Below are 23675 nucleotides of genomic sequence, written 5' to 3' on the forward strand. Positions count from 1 at the left end.
ATGATACCACCTGTGACAGCAGAACACCATGTACTGTGACACACGCAAAACCATGAGTCACACCTGTGTACTTCAAATAGCTGGATGGTGGTCAGTCGTACTATGTCTCCCTAACAGACCATGTGGAGCTTATGGAATGTATGGCATGGTATAGGAATACATACATATATGATGAGGTCATATGTATATAGTTACACCAGCATGAACACCCATATGCACTACAGCCCTCTGTGTCTGCTTGATTTCGACATACACACACCAATAACTGCAACTGGTGTAACGTATTATGTTGTCTTCCCACTCATACCTGGGTAAATATACTTTTGCCACAGGCCTGTAAATCCTCATGCAAACAGACTCATATGGTCAACACAGGCTGTTGACACATAGCTGGTCTACAAAACAGTTGTCTCACTGTTAGGCAACTAACTGCAATGGACAGTAGGAAGATGTGTGATTATGCAGCCCTACAAGCCTGTAAACATAGGGCTGCTTTATGTTGTCTACGATTACATCACCTGCAGTCATTTGCAATGTCAGACTTAAGCTGTGGCAGGTGCGATAAGTACTGTGATCTGTAGTGTATATCAATAGACAGGTAGGGGTACTAATCTCACTCCAGCCGTGTGTGTGTGTGTGTGTGTGTGTGTGTGTGTGTGTGTGTGTGTGTGTGTGTGTGTGTGTGTGTGTGTGTGTGTGTGTGTGTGTGTGTGTGTGTGTGTGTGTGTGTGTGTCTGTGTGTCTGTGTGTGTGTGTGTGTGTGTGTGTGCATTTCCCTTCCAAACAAATGTAAAACCACAATGGGTCTGCACGTTTTGATCTTTGCACTTGATGCAGGCCTCCAAAGTCTTCTCCTCCACAAGGCCTGCAGATGTTATTTACCATAACAGTACCTAAAGCCATATCAAAGTCAGACTTAAGTCGTGGCATGTGCAATAAGTACTGTGATCTGTAGTGTGTAACACTAGATAGGCAGGGGTTTTAATCTCACTCTAGCCCACTTGATCTGTGTGTGCTGGCTAGTGCTCTGTACACATTAATAGGTAGTGGTAATGTTCTGACTTCATCCAGGTTGGTGTGGGTGGATGTTATCCAGTGTTTTACATCAGCCTGTGGTATCATAGGATCATTGGAATGTAGTGGGCTAATAGACCTAGGGCCCTTATATGGCCCTGTCAAGGGTGTACACAGATGGAACCAATGTGATATAATTGTGATCACCCATCCAATCATACAGATTTCATCTGTAAAGGGCCAATGAGGTGCTCAATTGGACATGAAGTGGAAGTATGTTCCACAGGCATGTTAACCTCTATAAAACAATTGTCTCCCTTCAGCAGGTTTTATAAAAGTCACATACCAGATTAAGATCTTAACTGGGAGTAAACCAATTATCCATTTCACTTACACATGTGCAGCATGTCCAATAAAACCGGGTCACAGATTGTCTAGTATGCAAAACAGAGATCACCTCTGAGTACTCTGTGTGATACACACATACCTCCCAACCATACCGATTTACTCAGTTTTTGCCGAGTTTTAGGGTCCAAATGAAGGGGTGCCACGATTCCCAAGTGGCACCCCTTCATTTCCGATTTTTTTCCTTTTTTTTCATTTTTTGAAACTCGCGCTGTCGGAACTGACGTCATCATGTGTGCGGTGATGTCAGCTCCATCAGTGCTACCAGCCAGTCAGAATTGAGCTCAAGGAGCTCACATCGTGCACACATCATTTCCGGCTGGCTGCAAATGCGAGTAGGCAGGAATTAATGGCAACAGCACTTGCTTTCAGGAATGGATTAATGGCAGTAGCAGCACTCATTCAGGGAAGTCATGAACGGATTACTCATTTTGCTTTCAGGTAAGGAAACAAAGTGTGTGTGAGTATGTGTGTCTGTGTGTGTGTGTGTGTGTGTGTGTGTGTGTGTGTGTGTGTGTGTGTGTGCATTTGTGTGCAGCTATACTGCGAGATGCTGTGCAAGTATGTACTTGACATTTTGACCGATTATCACAGTTAACATGGAGGTTTTGATGTTCTGAGATATTCCTCACTCAGTTTGTCAGATATGACCTTCTTTATGTGTTTAAACCAAGGCTTTGTAAATATTGTTTAATCCTCACTCGCAGCACTATTTGATCTCACTGTGTGTATATGTGCTCAAATCTGATGTAATTTTTTCCCCCCATGTGTGTCAATACCCATCCCATACATCTTGCAGTCTTTGTATGGCCTGTTTATGCATGTACCTCAGCTATCATTCCTTAATGTATATTCTTGTACTCACTATACCCCTTGTTTATTGCCCTTGCCTTCAAACTTTGGCCTCTGCACAAATTAAAAAATGGGGCTCCACTCATCACACTACTCTGCATCTCCTTCATCATTCCTTCTTCCTTTCTTTGAGCCAAAACATAACATGCAATCCTTTTCTTGCCTGTTAGCACTCCTGTCCTACTGCTATGTAAACCTAACTCCAAGAGGTTTTTGCTTTAGGACATTTTTTATAACATATATGATATTTTAGGTATTATGCATGGTTTAAATATTTGTCCCCAAGATTATTACCTTAATAGCTTTTGTGATAAGTAGTTATGATTGTTCTTATAGGCTGAGTTTCATAAATCTTGCTAGGCACTGTGTAGTTTTATTATACACTGTGTAAATGCAATGCAGTGTGTATAATGAAAGAAACTAGTATGTAATCACTGAAAACTCTTAAAAGTCTGGTTCACAGTCTTTAAATTTGATAAACACCAGGTAATTTGATAATGTATGGTACTTGTGCACTGTGCGTATACTTCCAATACACAGGTTTAACTCAGCTACATAAAAGGCATTCAAAGACTGTGTACCTAAACATAGTAAAGTCAGCCAAGTTATTTGCCGTACTGAGCACCTGCATATGGTAGGCTAAAGTCCCTAGCCACCACCATTTCTGAGCTTTGTCCAGATTTTTTTTGTGCTAAGACTTGAGAGCTATGGTGAGAACAGAATTTGTATTCCCCCCATTATTGGATTTGTTGTTTGTCGAGGTTTTTTGTGCTAAGAGTTGAGAGCTATGGTGAGTTAGAAGTGAGAACTGAATTTGTATTCCCCCATTATTGGCTTTGTCGAGGTTTTTTGTGCTAAGAGGTTGAGAGCTATGGTGAGAAGTGAGAACTGAATTCACTAAATGATAGCCAATAAGTTTCAGGGTTCCTATTTTTTAGGAAACTGCTGATTTACATAGTGGTATGTTGCTCTGACTGTAGTGCATAGGGTTCTGGATTCAAGACTTGCCAGTGAAATGCACGGTGGTAACGCAACATTTTATTCTAGCAACTTTCCAAAATTATACACACAATGTTTAAAATGTGTCCCTAGTCCCCCCCCCAAAAAAAAAAAAAATGAAACTGAAATTGAAAATAAGTTAGAGAAGCTGTGCAAAATGCCTATGGCTTACACTACTGTCATTCTATTTATAGTGTGAGTTTGAAAGTAGACTTTTATGATGGAAATGTTCTGAATTGGGCAATTTTGTCATTATTGGTTCATGCATTTTGTTTCATTGCCTACAGTACAGTCTACTGGAAAAATGTTCAAACAATACATTTAAAATGCGCTCTGTCTAACAAGTGTGCTGTTGTATTATACAAGGAATATAACTTAATAAAGTCAGGAAGGGGTATCAAAGAAAATAACACATGTATGTTTCTTGTTTTTTGTGCAAGGGGCCAATCATTTGAAAACAGCCCAAAGGTAATCTTTAGCCATCACTGGCCAGATGCATTTTCTTTGGATGTGGTGTGGGTTTCAATGCTGTTTCAATGAATGTGAGTTTCAAGGGCAGAAAAGTTTTAATGCAAAGTCTATTTTCATTGTGAGACAGTATTGCTTTGTTTAGCAGATGTCTGTTAGTGTTTGCGCATTGTTGTGCTGCAAAATGTAAAATAAAATCCAAATAATCATTATAGAAGTAAAGCAGAATGCATACATTAGTGTTTATGGAAAATGGGTCAAAATAGCTAGGTAATGGGACATCAGAATGGCTGCAGGGGGACTCTGGTGCCATATTTTGGTTGTCTGTTCTTCAGTTTGCATTTGAAAGTTGGTATCCCATATTCCATTGAAGTGGGTGTGGTTACATAATTATGTATGCAAATTAGATGTTGATCAGCGTACAGATTTGTACCTATTTTTCATGGGCATTGTCCAGATTTTTGATGTTTCCAGGTTGAGAGGTATGGATACACACATGAAATTGATTGTGAATTCAGACAATCCCCATATGGCAGATGCTGAAGACTTGCATCCCCCTTGTGAGGAACCTTTGTGGTGTCCCCATTTGCCATGGCTGTTTGGTGAGTAACATAGCAAAAGGGGCATTACACTCAAATATTGTCCTGATGAGGGAAGAGTACATATGGGTACTAACTACTTGTACTGGAGACAATGCCCTCATATATGACATGAGCAATATAGAATGACCTGTTCACCACTGTGTAGACATGGTGATCTAAGTTATGGTAGCTGTCAACATGTCTCACCAGGTCTCTCACCCCTGCGTATGTACTTAAGGTGTCACTATTTATGTGGTATGTAGCAGGAACATTGCTGTTACCAAAATGAAGGATAATACATATATTTTCATTGAGTTTAAGGCCTTGTGTTTGGCAACAATCATCTGTCCATGTAACACCGTTATGTAAGATGTTGTCATACCATGTATATTGTATGACCACTTACAGTTAGTAAGCATCATCAAACAATGTCAGCCATAGTCATTTACGTTGTGCTTCTACTTAAGTGAAATGGATTCCAAACAGTAGGTGACCCAGGACAGAAGCCTCTGGAACACCACTGGTTACAGCTCTGCAATTGGATGTGTCTTCCCCTATTGGACTATATGACTTGTATCAGTGAGGCAGTTAACTCCTGTAATGATATAAGGGTTGAAGCTTAGTTGGGTGTGTTTGTCAATGATGCCTGCATGGTGAATAGCATCAAATGCCTTATCTTAGTGCAAGTAGGCTGTGTGCATGGATTTCCCATCAGTCAGGTTCTTGATGACCGTCTCAAAGATGTGCACCAAGATTAACAGGCATGATGTCACTTTGACAACTCCAAACTGAGTAGGGACAAGTAACTGAATGTTACCTACATCTTTGCTGATAATGTCCATGATGATCTGCCCCGTGACCTTGCAGATATGGATAATGAGGCTGATATGCATATAGTATGTGGGTCACTGGATGCACCACATCTGTGCAGTGGAATAACCATGCTTGCTTTCCAGCCAGCTGTGATGAAACCATTGGTTACCCTATGACTGTGAAGAGTGTCGAAGGGTGTAACAACTCCAGGTTGGAGCCCATGTAGGGACAGCCAAGGATGTTATCAGGTACCATACATGCTGTGTTTCTATCCTTAGAGAGGCCAGTTATGACATACTCTTTAAAGGTACAAGATAGTGGACAGATGGTAGGTATGTCATGGTGTGTGTGTGTGTGATGGGGACAGGGATTTGAGGTTTACACAGACCCAGTCAGCCAAAAGATGAGATATGTCCACAGCACCAGTATATGTGGTGTCAGGAATTACAAGTTTGGCACCAAACTGGGCCTTTCCATTTAAGCTACATATGTAAGTATAGAATGACTTCTGGTTGTACATTGTGGGGGGAAGTTAATTTTGGATAATACTTTGCTTTGGAGAAATTCACAACAACTCTTATTTGCATGTACAAGCTGATGAGGTTGCATTTCCATTTCAGGGGGCTCCTTCCCTCCTACTGCTAAATAGCAATGTCTCCCTCTTATCGTAATGCTTGTTAATAGCAGTCATCCACCAGGCTGGGCTGGTCTTCCATAATGAGCTTGTGTGGCACCTATTAGGTACAGCAAATTCAATGCAGTTACACAGGTGTTTATATAAAGCATAGCTGTACAGCTCAGTATAATGGATATTTCCATCTGAAGGGGGAAGGTGCAGTGAAGCTATTGCTACCATCCCGCAAGGTGTTATAATCTGCTTTGGTGAAGTGTGTTACTCTATCTTCTGCAAGAGGGTGGTGGTGTTGTGATATGAATGTAGAAGGAGACCAATTCGATTTCATATTTCACCAGGGAAGAGAACACAGTGGGGGTGCTACAGTGATCCTCCATATCGGTAAGCACCCCTTCCAGTATGTAGACTCCCCTTGTGGGATGTCAACCAGATGGTCCAGGGCATTGTGGTTAATGAAGTCAGGAAAATTTGTACAAGTGAGTTTGAGCATGACTAACATACCCAGTTGGTGGTTACTTAACGTCATCCAAGATAATGGTGTCCGGATGTATGTTGATAGACTCATGTAGGTGCAAATAAGCAGAGTGGGTGTCCTGATTCATGGAGAGGCTCCTGTAGCTGGAAAGCACTTGAATAGGTGGCTACAAAAAGACCATACCACCTGAGTTGTCTCCAGGGAATCATATTGTGTAACCAATCTGGATGTGTATGTATCCATAAGGAATATTTATACACTAACCCCATTACTTTGCATGCCATGAGTTTAAGGTCTACACTTGTGGAAGGAGTTGTACACTGCTATGGCTGTGTTTGCTCCACAGCCCTGAAGCAGGTGTCTGTGACTGCTCTGATATATGCTTCTACCAAGGTGAGGTCTGCCTCCACTGAGTGGGGTCTCATGTTCACACTCCTAGCATATAGCAGCATAACCTTGAGATTGTTTGTAGATGGGCTTTTTACATTAGAATTTGGACCCTGGGATACCACTTACAGTATAAAGGGCACTATGGGAGTGGCGAGAGCCTTGGCCAGTAGCCAAAATTGCACGGGTGACAAATGAAGACCATGTCAGACAAAACATCCAGGTCAGTTAATCATGACATATGAGGGAGGCAAATAGTGGATCTCCTTTGAATGACATCAGATGCTAAGCCAAGTATTGACATCAACCACATACCTCTGAACTGTACAGATTTTCGCAGAATGTCAGATTTTTGCAGCTTATTTTTGTTGTGGTTTTCATTAAATTGTGGTTTTCTGGCAAATTAGTGGCAAATCACTAAAGACTGAAGTTACAAAATAATGACAGACATTTGAGTTTCAGACCTCATACCATCCGGAAAACTCATGCTAATGTAAAACCTGTTATTCTATCAACTTTCTAAGTTTGTAAGAGCAATATTTAAAAATTTTCCCTATTTTTAGGTTTTTGTCCCACTTTTATTTATGACTTTGTCCAGGTTTCTTGCTCTAAGAGGTTGAGAGGTATGGTCAACCATGTTCTTTTTGCATGTAGGGAGCATTCCAGGTGAAGGAGAAATGAAACTGAAGGCCAAGGGCATACCTGCCTGAGACACACATTCTGAGAATTCAGTCATTTTTCTCATCATACACCCCTGAAATGTACTTCTCAAGTCGTACACACATACAGGAACTATGACATATTCATAACAGTACCTGCTGTTGATAGACTTGAGTGCTTGTGTGATATGGCATAACATGGCATCTGCCATATAGCTGGCTGTGACCTTGCCCTTATGCCTTAAGCCAGGTGAGTGGGACATCAAAGTGTCTCATGATGTAATGGATGAGTTGTGACATGATGCGGACAGAGTGTTGTGTTCCTGGAACATATATGTACAGTATTACATAACTAGGATATGTGGTGGGAACATCTACATTGCCCAAAGGTGGACAACCCCCTGCAGTAGGCCTCACATGCATGTCACGCAGATCACCACTATGATGCTGTTAAAGAGCAGGCAGCATAACTTGCTGTGATACCACCACCTAACATGGACAACTACTGCTGTGCAATTTGCCACATCAACCTTGGGCATGTATGTCACCTGACATACAGCATTATATTGTATTGGTACAGTTGTGCTCCTAATCAGCATCAGGTCAGTACCCAGTGAAATCTTACAAGGCTTGGTACCCAAGTCATAATACATGCAAAACACAAATGACTGGTCTGGTTGCTAATCACTGCATCTGCCTGAAGAAGGCTACAACAAGCCTACAGATACTGGGACAAGTGTGAGCATCAACAAAGAGGCTGTGGTCTGCTTCATATCTTGAGCTTGGTGGTAATGTTTTGTTTCTCATGAAAGACAGAAAATAGGAGCTTTGTATCCCAACAGAGTGATGCCTTGGTGAGACCAGCAGTAGTAGTAGCCAGGCAGCAGCAGCAGCAATTCAGGCTACTCCCTTCTTTTCAGCACTCATCACAAGGGCATTATTTGTTTTCAAAAGGCAATTCTTCATTACTGTCTAATGTCAGAAAACTGCCTACATACTCCATCCTTAAGTTTACGGGGTGTACATATTACTTTGCCCTACAGTGTTTGGCTGTGCTCTGTACAAACTAAAACACCTTGGGTTACATTTGTCTTGGAAACCATGATGGAAATGACTGCAATAGGGAGTTGCACACATGACCTTTCAGGACATCTGGATTTCCACTGTAGCTACCAAATGGGCATTGTACTTCATGAATGGAGTACAACAGTCACCCCTCTGCACAAAGGGGGGCCATCAACAGACACTAGTAGATGATCAGTAGAGATGTAGTAACCCACAAACACTGGACCCGACACAGTTTGGTTTAGTCATGCCCAGATCATGGCTACCCTATTCAGTGGACCTATTTGATAAGGTTACCACATAAATGGATGAGGGAATCATGAGTCACTCCACCTACCATGGCCTGACAAGCCATTTCATTGTTGACAAACCCCAGTGATTAGGTACAAACTAGTATGACAGCTGGTGGATAGTCAACTGGCTGACTGACAGGATCCATGACATTTGCAGTGAGGAGTCCCCTCTACAATGAGGCCATTCACTGGTGGACTCCCTCACAAATCATTCCTGACACTGCTCCTTTTAGGCAATAACTTATCTGCAGATACAGCCACTGGCAGTGGTCTGTGCCTGACTAAATTTGCTGATGATTGCAAATTAGGAGCTGTCCTTACATTCCACAGTGACACAGATGTTATCCAGGGGGGGGGCTGACACAGACATGCAGTTGCTGTTAGAGCCATGGACCAACAGTAAATGCCAGGAACTGCACAACACTATCCTTTGGAGAGTAATTCAGCCATTGTAACTATTGTATAGACAGCACACTGCTTACAACTGAGTTAGTAGTCGGAGACTTATGAACACATCAATACTGATGTAGCCTCTGACTGAAATGTGTAAGTAATATTGGACAAAGCATTCCATGTAGCGCAACCTGTAGCCAAGGTAGGGCAAGTAGATCCAAGGAAGTCATTGTTCCTCTGTATTCAGCATTCATCATACCTATCACTGAGTGCAATGCCACCTTTGCCATGTAACCAACCAGGCATATCCATCAACTGTAACAGCCACAGAGGTTCCCAGTAAACCACTACACGGTGTATGTAACATGTCATATGGAGGCTGCATTAAGGCCCTATCCATGTAGTCTGTCTCCTACATGCTTTGGAGGGGAGGTGAATGGCTCCATACAGGGTGGTTTCAGACCCAGCTGTGGACCTCCTGTATATCCACACAACAACTAGCACCAGAATTACCAGTACCCAAGACCTACACCTTGCCCATGGTATAAATGGGAAATGCTAGGGAGATAGGTATATATCCCAGAGACTACACCCTATATGAAACAGGCTCCCCATCCATGTGAAGTACAGTTCTGCCCTAATGCAAGTTATGTGCAATGTGGATGGAGAACAGGACAATCATAGATGGTTTAGTACCAATGTCTGAAATGGACACAGAAAAAGTGGAGAGTGTTCATCTCCCATATCACGGCCTGTACATGTTTCAATACCCAAAACTCTGCTTACACTCTTCCAAGGTATCAGACCTTGTCACAGTTTAGGGATGCATGCCTAGGCTTCAAGAAGCCCTTGTGTTCAATAGACTATTAAACATATATGAACCCATGTCACACGTTACTTATAGTTTCTTACTTTTCTGATGACATTTTCTTCTCTACTGACAGTCAATCTTTTGCCCTGACATTGATGGTTTAACTGCAGATGTGTGGACATAGCTGTGTCCTACAGAATCCTGAAAGGAAATTATAGACATTTCCATGAGGCACCTTTCATTGTGTGACCACAAAGCCACTTCTACAGTATCCATGGTAACATAACCACATGATATGAATCTAGCCTCATTAGAAAAGGCATTGCACAATATCTGTAAATGAGCAGTACAAGTAGCATGTACAAAGAAACAATGGATGATAGGTCATAGTGATGTAGGTAGTCACCCTTGTTTCAGACACATAGCTTTATTTCCCTGCATTCATGAGAAAGATGACAAAAATGTGGCACAGGTATCATCACTTGCACAGGGTGTTGTGTGGGGGTGCAGGAGGCCTAGGATAACCCAATAGGGTGATGTGTGTGTGTGTGTGTGTGTGTGTGTGTGTGTGTGTGTGTGTGTGTGTGAGAGTCAGGAAGGGAAGCAGGCAAGATGGAGCATGGAGATGTGTGTGTGTCTGTAGGTGACCTCATTTTGACAGTGGTGTGTAAGTGTGTCCGTGAACACAGCCAAGCTCAGTGCTAGCCCTACGTATCTGTATGTTAGACAGCTGTGAGCCATGCATGGTAGAGCTGACAGCTCATCATCTCTGCCCCCTACATGTAAACTGGCTCTGCCAGGAGTTGTACTGGCACCACCATGCCCATGGCCAGATGCTGTGCTACTACCTGAGGGTGACTGCTCTCTGCTGGAAACTTATCATCCACAGAAATGGCCAGGTCCACAAGCCCATGGTCTGCCACATCTTAGTGTGGAGAGCACACTCCCCTCTGTAGTGCTGGATGTACTGCCACTACGGGAGCGTGAATGTGCATGGCCACGTTGACACTCAGCAGATGTAGCTGTTGACCTACATCCATGAGGCTGACACTCAGCTCCAGCAGGACAGTCCTTCACATACACCATGCATTCAAAGACTGATACTGTGCAATCTGTTTGGGACCAACATCTTTCCACTGCATCAGTCAACCTTTCCAGGGTATCAGCAACATGATGGAAACAGACACGGAGGTCCGACTGTGATGCATCCATAACTCTGAGCATTCTGTGAGAGTACCTTTCAGAACATGCTTGTGCCTCCATGATGGCTCTAAACATTTGCCAAGTGACACATGATGGGACACCTGCAACAGGTGGTAGAGGGACAGCAGGCCTCCTATGAGCACCCCTATCAATCCACCTTGGTGGAACCTCATCAACTGTTTGGCTATGACCAGTGTCATCACTTCCTGAAGCCACAGTAGCCACACCTTCCTGTCCAATGTCACCACCCTCTGATTGTCCAATATCTGTGGCCACAGGGGACTGGGTATGCATAGGCATACTGGCTGTATATGGTGACAATGAGGGCGGACAAGGGATGTCAACCTGTATGTCAGATTCAGCCCCAGCAACCCCTAACTGTGCCTCACTTTGGCCACCATCATCATCAGAGTCTGAAGAGACTCTAACATCAGGTTGTGAAGGGGACAGAGACCAGCCCCCATGGTCACCTGTGAAAAAAAGAGACAGCATTACATTAATACTGTTACTTCTATGCTATGCATTATTATGTTGCAATACATTTTATGCTGTATACACTGCTGTCAGTATCACAGACTTGTCTAACCTCCAAGCTCTACTAGTAGGACATAAGGACATTATAGTCAAATCCAAATCTGTATTTACTATCACGTAACAGCTCTGTAAAGAAGAATCCCATGATCAATACCTAAATGATGCCCAACGTGGACATATTGAAAAACCCTTGCACAGTTGATGCATCTGGTAATCTGTACTGTCCTGACAATACTTGCAAATCTATCACTGTGGACACACCTACAGGGCATATGTATGTGTATAAACTGTGTACAGTCAGATTCTATCTCTACAATTGGCAATCAGGCAGACAGTACATCAATCCAGCCACCAGGTTTGGAAAGACACTTTAGCATATACATTTCAGTAAATGTACATCTGTAACAAAACAATGTTGCTCTTACGAGGAGCAGGACCACAGCCTCATCCAATTTCTGACATTCCTGGAAATATCTGAGGGAGAGGTAATGTAAACAGCACCACATGTAATGTTGTAACAAGGAATATGTCAAATTATCTGACAATTTCAGTAGCTATGTAAAATGGCCTGAGAATCAAATTGCAGCTAGCCTTCTTTTCCCCAAAATAAAACCTGACACCCACTTCAAACTATGTACACACGAACACACTAAATTCTACAGTATTATAATGATGATCCTACTATGCATACCTTGATGCTCCTCCTTGGTGCTGGAACAGTGGAACCCACATCCACAACATACTGTGTGATGGATGCCTGGGAGCTGTCATGTGTTCCTAGGTTCAAAGGAATTCCTCAGTGGTCGACAATGGTTGTTCTACAGCAAGCCCCCCCCCCCCCACCAGAGACACCATGATCCTTGACCACATCTGCTGCTCTTCTGTGTGCGGCATGGATCATGTCAGTAGCACAGTGTTACACCTGCTCATATGTCCTGTTCTTGTGACCAACTGCATTTTCATTGCAGACTAGGTCATCCCACGATGCAGCCCACTCCTGTCTGCTGGGGCTTCACCTGGACAGTAGGATATCATAATGCTGCAGGGCCTCCACAATCACATTATTCTCAGGCTCGGTGAAAGGGGCTCTTCAACATCTATACATTATTACTGACCTACAACAACAAGGGAACACATGTCAGGATCAGACACATCGGGGTGCAGAGGGTACAGATACCCCCATATAGGACAGCTATTAGTACTCACTGTTTGATTACACATCTAAATTTCAAATGATTGCCCAACCATATGTGTCAACCTCTTAGAGCAAGAAATCTGGACAAAGCCATAAATAAAAGTGAGATAAAGGCCATAAAATAGGGACAATTTCTACCTATTGTTACAAACTTACACGGTTTCTGGAATAACAGGTTGTGCATGGCCATGAAACATCTGCAGGGTATGCAGTCTGCAAATCAGATGTCCTTAATATTGTCTAACTGCAGTCTTTAATGATTTGTAACACCTTTGTCAGAAAACCACAATTATATGACAAATGGACCAAATATATGAGGCAACACTCTGGACAATCTGCTAACATATGTACAGTTGAGAGGTATGACCACAACATACAAAAGTTGTGGGTGCAAGTGATGCAGTAACTGTGGTGCCCCTCCACTGAACCAGTAATCAAGTAGCCTTAATCCTGAGCACTACCACCAGTGGGGGACATACATTGGGTGGATGACAGGCACACACATAGTATTTCCAGATGCAGCTCTGTGCATCAAGTGCAATTTCCCTTAAGAACACACAGAGACTACAGTCAGTCTGAGGCTGATTTCTCCCTCTTTCTCCAGATCCTCAGTAAGATTCCCCACTGGCACAGTTATAGAGTTGAGTCCTTGGCTAGGGCTCCAAGCCAAGTCCTCCAACACTCTCTCTCTTTTCAACCAGTGCTTTGTGTCCCTGCCCAAGTATCTGACACACATTCTTGGATATTTGTTTTACACACACACACACACACACACACACACACACACACACACACACACACACACACACACACACACACATCTGGGGAAAGTCTAGCACAGGTTTACTAGCTATGCCCCCCTTCTGCCCAGACTATAAGGTAGTTATCACTGCCACCAGAACCCCTTATCAGCTACTTTATGACCCTTAGCAAAGGGTGTCCAATCTTACTGTCTAATGTTACTATCAATACAAATGGTAGTTTGACCAAAAGCAAGGCTATTAGGAGTGGCCCACAGTGTCACCAAATAAATATGCAAGTACTTTCAGAATTTAAATATCTTTAGGTAGATCAGCCACAATGAAATGTTTAACTATATATTTAATAATAAATATTAAAAGAACAAGAAATTACTCAGTATATATTTACAGTGAAAGCAGAGTTCAAAATCACAGGAAATATTTAAAACAACATTGCAAGACAGTCTCAAATAAATAAAGAAAAACATCTAAATTAAGCTTTGATATATTCCTGACTATATCTAAAAGAATTACTATAACCTAGAAACTTACTCAGAGCAAAGCAAATGTGTGGTGAATGGATCCTCTAGCTGATGTTGTCAGATCAAAGACAGAATATAGAGTGTTGAGTCTCTCTCAGAGAGTTCTTAAATTAATATCTCAGATATTACTACTGGAGTAGCTTGCAGAATTATATCATTCCTTGTCATCTGATGCTAGCCCAAATAAACCCCCCACTGCTGAAAGCAAGCAGTATTTGGCATCCACCTGTGAAAATACATAGACAAGGGCTTTTCCTCAGATCTTTGGCAAATGGTGGAAGTCATAAAACAGTAAAACACTTCAAAGACAATACAGAAAGTTCCCTAGTTTTAGACATTATGTTTGTTACTGCACTGAAACTGAAAGATAACATCTTTTTATGGCCTTGCCACAAAGTAATTTAATTTCAGTTATTTTTCTGAAGTTAACCTCCTGTATTCTAGTTTCTACTGTTAAAATATACATTTAAAAATTACAATAGTGTGTGTACATTTCTGTTCTTTTCTAGTAGGGTACACTGTGGATCCATTTCAAGAACAGACACTCTACAAAATATCTCTTCAGCACACACGTATGTACAAACCATCTTATATGGCATGCAGTTCTAATACATTTGTAACACAAGCATCTTGCATGAAGCATGTTGACATTCACAAATGACACATAACCATTTACAAAATTCCAGACAGCTGTGCTGGTAGTGTCGCTCTTTGTCACACTTCTATATAAACATTGTTGATATTCACAAATGACAGATAATTATTTACAAAATTCCAGATAGCTGGGCTGGTAGTATCTCCTTTCATGACAGTAGCAATAGTCAAATATTCCTGTTTGTAGCATGACCAATATATATGTATGATAACAGAGCCAAGACAGGAGTCCAATGTAGTGTGATCCATAGCAGTACTCCCCCCAAATTCTATACAACCAACAGTGCCAAGCAAATAGAGGTGTTATCTAGGGGACCTGTGTCCCTAGTTAACACATAGCATCCTACGCTTGCTTTTATCTAGTTCCTCTGTAGGTGTAACACATGTGGAGATCAATGACATGTTACCAGTAAAGTTCTACAACAGCCATACTGATGTGATCCCATTCCACATAACCATATTCCACCATATGCATCATGTTGGTGATGAAATTATTAAATACCTAATATAGTACAATACACCTCTTTGGAAAGAAGCTGATATATACCTGTCTTGTGCTTACAAGTTCATAAAAAGTAACTCTCATACACAATGGTTCCCTCAGGGGTTTTCATTTTTAAGGTGTACCTCATTGACAGATGATTGCCTCTGGACTAACCTGTGATCGAGTAATGCTAATTGAAGCATACACAGCTGATTTGCAGTGTAATCAGGCACCCCCTGCAGCTTTTGAAGGAGATATAAGGCCTCAATGTAGAATCAATCTCCTTTCTCATAAAATGGTGTGGGAATGCTTGGTAGACATACTACATCAGCCCAAGGAGGATGTGCATTTATGTGTGAGCTACAGGCTGCAGCTGATGCTACTGCTGCAGGCAAGAAGCATAGTGAGAGAGGCTACAGAATGTGGAAGACAACAGCAGTTATGAGTAAAGATGAGACCATTGGCAGCTCTGGTGTACACCCAGAGCCTGAGTGGGGGGAAGCCATCCCACAGGATATTGAGTTATGTGTTTAGGGTAAGTATGTTAGCTAAAGGTATCAGTAACAGTGTAATAGGCAACATGTTTGTTGTGTTCTTGAATAACATGGGGGTAACTATACAATTATGTAAACCATTTTGGCAACTGCTAGGCCATGTGTTACATTATGGTGGTCATTTGGAACATGTGTGCTGGCAGTCCTTCCTGCTAGCAGGACCTCCATATGTGTATGTTAGTTGTGCAGCTGTGCTAATCTGTAATATCATTATGAAATTATTGTGTGCTGCACGGTGATATTAGTGTGCCTCCTTTGCATTACCTAAGTTAAAATTCTCTGTGAATGCATATTAAGGCATGACCTAACACTCTATGCACTTTATAGTGTTGTTATAGCGCTATGTCATGTGTGTTCCTATTTGCAGGCCTATGACTGCCATCATTCTACAGCAGATATTACATTTGAAATGCATTGGGTAGATAAATAGTGGATGATGCAGTCATTCATTGATAAATAAATAATTATTAATTTATTCTTTCTTTATTAATGTATTATAGTGATATATTATTCCATCCTCTCTCATTGATAAATGCTGTACACCACTGGGTTTGAACCCAGAACCATGTGTGGCAAAAATTACTGTTGCAAAGCATTTAGCAGACTGAGCTACTGAGTCACTGTTACAGCAGGTGTATTTGTCAAGATATAAGTGCACAAATACAGGCTGTGAGATACTTCTTTTACATCCATCATTATGTGCATGGCTTTATATGGATGTATTTCTCCACCAGAGTCCCAGTTGAACATGTATTTGCCATTAATATTTTATCAGGTATATTTCTAAATGTTGCTGATAAATGTGCACATTTACTTGTTATTGCAGACCTCATGTATCACTATTATTATGTGTCTGGCTTTCTAGTGTTGTACTCTTGCACCAGACTCCAAGTTACACTCCCATCTTTTCCATTACACTTTAAGCAAGTTTGCATGATGTGGTGCAATGCACAGCTCTGCTTAAACATGCTTAATGAATGTAACTTGCAATTACTATGTTTTGCTCAAAGCACCTATTTTAATTAACAGCTGTATGGAGTGGCAGGTTAATCCACTGATCTTCAGGTGCAATGGTCTTGGGTTTAAGATAGGGCACAGGTGTACATTTTGTATGGGTTTATTATCATTTCATACTCATATATCACTATAGCTCCATTTAGCTGACCCAAGCAATGCTGTGTGACGTGATGTGTCACTCAGCGTCACACAAACAATCTTTTAAGAAAAGAAAAATGCAGAGATAGGGCAGTGGTGAATGATGTGCAAGCAGGGGGAAAAACATAGTGAAAGGCAGGTAGGTGTGTGCAGGAAGGGTGTAAGAAAGAATCATAGCTATCCATTTTTTGTACAGCAACATCTGTACACTTTGACAGAATTTGTAGTTAAATTTGCACTGTCACCTCCAGAGAGAGGGGTGAGGACAACATAACTGCTTTGTCAAGCCAATTGGACCTAATTACAGATGTCTAGTAGACAAGTGTACAAAATGGAGAACTATGTGTGGGATGGTATTTTTTTGTGGGACAGGTGGCCATTTTTTTTAAGGTGAGAGTGGAATGTTGGGGAAGGGATATAGGTACATGTGGGGGAGGTAAATTGGGAAGGTGAGGAAGCTTTTGCAGACAGACAAGATAGACAAGACAGCAGACAGGGTTGGTGTGTGACACAAGGGGGGTGAACGTCTTGGATGGGGAGGGTGTTGTGAATTCCAGGTCTCATGTGCCTCCACACAGTAGCAGCACAACTTAAGTCTCCACCCATGGGACTATTGAGACTACTCCTTCACTACCCATGTGGTGGCAGTGGTGGAGGCTGGGGTCCAGGGTGAGCCTGCCCCACCAGGGTGGCCAGCATGCCCTCCATGTGCTGCAGGCAATGTCCAAATGTTCAGAAGAACACCCTGTGCACAATGGGTCTGCATTAAAATCTCGAAGTCTGACAATATCGAATATGATATTGTCGACACGAGAATACCAAAAGCGCATTACATTGAATGTTTAAACGGAAAATCTCTGTAGGGGGAGATTTTCATTTACTTCAATGTAGTGCATTTTCGGAGTTGGTATATTTAAGTAGGGTGTGTGTGGGGGTGAAGGGGGGGCTTGCCCCCTATCTACATACTATTTAGTTTTTTTTTTATTTAGTATTTTTTTTTTTTTTGGTTTCAATGGTTTAAGACTTCGATTACTAAAGTTCGATCTTTAGTGGTTGAAAGTTTTAAACTTTTGAGATTATAATATAGACCCATGCACAATACTTGGCACTTCACGGGTGATGAAATCACCCCCTCCACCACCGCTCCCAGCAGGGGGCCCAGCCTTGGCCCGTGGGCAGCACTACCCAATGCTGCAGGTTGAGCAGGGACAGCAGAGGGGGCACTACCAGGCTGCAGTCCAGATGTGCTGGGCTCCGGTGCCACGGCAGGAGGAGGCAAGGTAGATGGATCACCTGAAACCAGCTTACCTTGATGTGCTGTAATAAATTAGATATAATCATAAATTAACATTAGTAATAACCAAACCAAGTTAGTATTAACATAAAGGAATACAATATTGATTATTTCAAATACACATTAAGGTATATTCTGTGGAGCACAACAATAAATAACATAATAGTAAGTATGTTAACAGCAAACTATTATGAAATAACCCATAAGGCCAACATAACTGTTTAATAGGATATATTAATATTAAAACATAATAATAAATAATATTAATAAAATAAAGAAGATAAGGGTCGGGAGGGAGAGAGAGAGAGAAAGAACATACCATTAGTGAACTTGGAGATGATGTTACTACACAGACTACTAATACATACTTCTACAGGAGTGCAATGTCACTTGTGAGTACAGTGACACCAATTATTCTATAGCTAATGTTGCACATACATACCTCTCAAGGTGTTAGCATTGGACAGTATGCTCCAAGCACTAACAGATGCAGGTACACAACTACAGGGATCTGTTTCACATACTGTGCTAGTACATTACTACAAAGGTGTTCTGTAAACAGATTTGCAAATACACTGCATTCCAGGTAATCATTTATCTGCTACTCAAGGACCAGACAGATTGAGCAGTTGACATTTCATTACAAAAAATCATGACAGTTGAGAGGTATGTTCATGTACATTAACTAAGTAGACTACATAAGCGCTCATGTCATAGTTGGCTAGCATGGGAGTAGAACCCAAAATCTGTGACTCCAGGGGACATGTGCATTTAATGTAACAGTTGACTGCAGTCAGAGTATAACACCTGCACAATGAATACAGCCTTGCTGTAGTTATTTGAACACATTTACTCAACCAAGCACAATCCTGCTGTAAATTTTATTGATATTGTTCTGCAATATCTGTCAGTTTTACACATGATATCTGCCCATAATGTGGGCTGTCTTACCCATGTATGTTCTTCCTGCAATGGAGGAATGCAAAGCATTATCTGACTCAAACTGGCCTGCAGACAGCCCTGAACCAGACTGTGCCTAGTGCAATATATGGGTCCCTATCAAATGATAGAAAACTCATTTGATGGAAAATCATTTGGCTGAGACCAAAACATAGAAAGCTCAAAACACTGAAAACCCATTTGACTGAAACTCAAACACTGAAAATGCTATATGCCCTTTCCCCATGATACTGCAATCCTGGAGTTAGTATATATAGTTAGGGGGGAGTGTGGGGGGTGTAGCCCCCCACATAGTTCATACATTTTAAACCCTACACATGGATACTTATAACTACAATGAATAACTGTTTGGAAAAAACAATATTTACATAAACTATGTGGGGGGGGGCTATGCCCCCCATCCCCCATTGTGGGGCACTGTGCCCCCCACACCCCCCTAACTATATATACTAACTCCAGGATCGCACTACCATGGGGAAAAGGGCATATAGCATATTTCAGTGTTTTGAGTTTCAGTCAAATGGGTTTTCAGTGTTTTGAGCTTTCTGTCTTATGGTGTCAGTGAAATGAGTTTCTATCAAATGAGCTTTCTATCATTTGATAGGGACTCCAATACATTTATCAGGCAATTACTTCTGCATTCTTTATTATGTTACTTTTACAGTTAACTGGAGTCACATTAGAACAGACATGCAGTGAAAACACCCCTACTGCAGTTATTTGAACACATTACTTAACCAAGCACAATCCTGCTGTAAACTTTATTAATATTGTTCCTTAAAATTCTGTCAGGTATACACATGATCTCTGCCCAGAACATGGGCTACCTTGCCCATCTACATTGTTCCTGGAGTGGGGGGGGGGTAGAAAGCATTAGTTGACATAAATTGGTCTGCAGACAGCCCTGAACGAGACTGTACCTAGTGCAATATATTTATCAGGCAATTACTTCTGCATTCTTTATTAATTTAATTTTACAGTTGACTGCAGTCAGATTTGAACACCCATGCAATGAATACAGCCCTACTGCAGTTATTTGAACATATTACTTATAAAAGTGCAATCCTGCTTTAAACCTTATTGTTTATTGGTACTGTTACTGTATATTGGTTATTGCACTACATTTATCAGAAATTATCCATACTTACCACACTCACGGCACATCCTGGCCAGGCAACCCATGTGAGACTGGACATTGCAAGCCCATTTAATTGCAGCTGTGGGAAGAGAAACAAACTATTATGCATACCAGTTTTGCATGGATGCAACTTGTATATTAGTAAAATAGTATTAACGATACTTACATATCTGTGGGTCATGCCCAGCCCTAGCCTCTTGGACTCAGGTGTCCAAGGTTCTCCACTTCCTTTGCTTCAGGTCATCATAGTGGTGATGACACTGCTCACCAGTGTGGGGGATACCAGTAGCACTGGTAATATCTCTGGCCAACCAATTCCAGGCTTCAGCTTTGCATTCTGAGCCCTGGTAACTGCCCTGCAATAGCCAGGGTTCATAGTTTTGGACCAGGAGTCCAACAAACAATCTGGATTCCAGAACACTCCACCTCTGTGCCAAAAAGCATGCTCCCTCACCAACACTGCCTGGCATATCATTAGTTGAGTATGGACTCCAATGACTGCTGTGAATTCCTGCCTATTGGCCTAAATACAGGCTGCTTTCCCACCCTTTCACATCATACTGTAACATTCAAAAAAGTGCTGCATTGCTTAGCATCATGCAAACCAGCTTAGCGGAGCTGCTCACCACATAAACTCACACAAACTTGTTTAAGCAAAGCTTAGCAATGTGCAAACAAAATAGCAGATGACCATATTTAAGTGGTGCTTAGCACTGCACAGCTTTTCCAAATGTAACAATTTTGTTTATGAGTTAAAATACAGTTTAGGTAACCTCACACATTTTCATAGTAATAAATGTAAAAACTTTAGACTATTACTCATCCTACTTAGCTACTTGAATACTGAGAAAACCAGTATGCCTTCACCTATACTACTGAGCTGCCTGTTAGGATTGCTAAGCACTGTGCCATGCCATGCAAACAGGCTTTAAAAAAGAAAAAAAAATAATTACATCCGGTTTCTATTTTTAGATGTCTGGTAGGTGTCAGTTGTGTAATTGTAAGCACAGATTGGCACTGCTGTGCTCCAATCCATGCATACAAGCTTTAAAAAATATAAAACATTACAAAATAAACCAAAAGCACAAAGAAACCAGGAACAGGTATAAACCACGACAGTAGAAGCAGCCAAATAATCCACCACTTTTATTTCGATACGAAATCTCTCTTAAAACAACACAATAAGACAAGCGCTTTCGCCTGATAAATATCAGGCTTTATCAAGACAAGTTATCAAACGGATGTGCACAGATTTATATAGTACAATCAATTAAAAAACCTTAATTGGCTTATAGCAATTACAAACCTATTAGTTACATTTTAAAGTGCAAGTGCTTTGTGAGATTATGTTGCAAACTATTACTAAAATATTGAATAAAAACTTGTATGATTAATGAAAAACTTGATCTATACATTTTCAATAATCTTAATTTGAAATACATAGATTGAACAAAACTTCACCTGCTATCTTAATATCAACTAGTGCAAATTAATTATATGCTTATGAGTCTTATGGACAACAATATTTTTTGAATGCCTCCTACATGTAAAGAAAGTAATCCATAGTGTTAAAAATGAATCAATTATTGCTTGAAAATGAATAAATTATTTTAAAAATCATAAAGATTATAAAAATCCTTTATAAAAGATGTTCTTGAAAGAAGTGATTCAAAATATTACAAAATGTATATTAAAAAATGTATGTTAAAAAACGTATAAAATGCCACACCTTACTAATGTAAACCTAACATAAATTCAGTTAAGCTACATCTGGTTTCTATTTTTAGATGTCTGGCAGGTGTCGGTTGTGTAAGTGTAAGCACAGATTGGCACTGCTGTGCTCCAATCCATGCATACAAGCTTTAAAAAATATAAAACATTACAAACATGCATTAACATTCACCATAGTTCTACACTAACAGGGTACATTACAAGGGATCTTATCCTGTGCATAACATCTGTCCAGGAATTTCCTGGACAATGTACAGCTATGGGACAGTCTCTCCAATACTACTTACATGGATTCAATATCTGTGTTACTGTAATCTCCCTCGGCAGCGCGTCATGCTTAATATGCATGGCATGCTGCCGAGGGGGGACTGTGTACACAGGTACATTCTGTGCAGGCTCTACATGGAGCCTACATGGATTTTATTGAATCATGGGGTCTGTAGGTTATAATATGGTAATAATGGTAAAATTAATTAAATCTAACAGGAGATTTTAAAGTAAAGTGTAAAATAGTCTTCCTAGTGACAGGCTGCACTACTTATAATGCCCCTTTTCTGAGAAGTCTGTCTGTTGAATGTGGTGAGATGAAAGCGCTTACTCGGGGTTTTATTTTTCTTATTAAACAGTGTTGGTTATCAGCAGGTTTTGCAGCTTTTATTTTACTTTTATGAGAAGTGTTAATGTCTACATTGTAATCAGAAGTCATAGTGCTACGAAACTTTCACCTCTGCTTTCATTTGATTCTTTCTTGTTAGCGATTACCATTGCTACTCTGCACTACTATCAACCACTTCAATTTAAATATCTAAATTCTATTCCAAATGAAAGCAATGTATACTAGTAAAGCTTTAAAAATACACATGACATATACATCAAAATATCCAAACATGTACAAATTAATAACCTGAGATAAGACAACGGACGTTTATGATCTGTTTGTAACTTACAGGCCATAAGTAAGGACAAAACAAATGTACTAAAGTGCATGTAATAAGTAGAGTGTATCTTTCACTGTACACTTTGTTTTGCTGACCATTTTGATTTTACTTTTATACCAGAAGAGGAATACAAGTTTTATGACAATGTGTGTTTATCTGGAAGCCTTAATGAAAAAAAAATATGTACCACAAAATGGCAAGCTTCCAGTTATAAAAAAATCTTTCTGCCTCTGTAAATTAAGAAACCCTGATTAGGTTCTCTCTAGGCACTGTTTTGCCCAATAAATCTGCAAAACACAAATGGCTAGTAATGCTACTGTTCAAAAAATCTTTTTGATGTCTTTCATGCCTATGAAGTAGCGATTAACCGTCATGCTTTGTTCCCTTTTCCATTAAAAAAGAGACACTTCCTTCTTTTATCAGATACAGCTGCATCCTACTCAGTTTATTGCAGTTTCATAGCTTCTCTATTTCTTTTTATTGTTGTGAAGTGTCTCCATTAATTAGTGGACCCAGATGACTTTCCTCCAGGCAATGAAGTGACTATGAATAATAAACTGAATGACTCACTGAAGTCTTAAAATTTGTGCTTAAAAATCCAATACAAGTGATTTGTACCTGTAAGCTAGCTATTAACTGACAGGATATACCCAGTTTTTGTTAAAACTGCAGTTTTCTTCTGTAAATGCAGTTGCAACTTTTCT

This window comes from Protopterus annectens, chromosome 11.part0 (genome assembly GCF_019279795.1).
Source record: "Protopterus annectens isolate FY-2018-M chromosome 11.part0, PAN1.0, whole genome shotgun sequence".
NCBI lineage: Eukaryota > Metazoa > Chordata > Ceratodontiformes > Protopteridae > Protopterus > Protopterus annectens.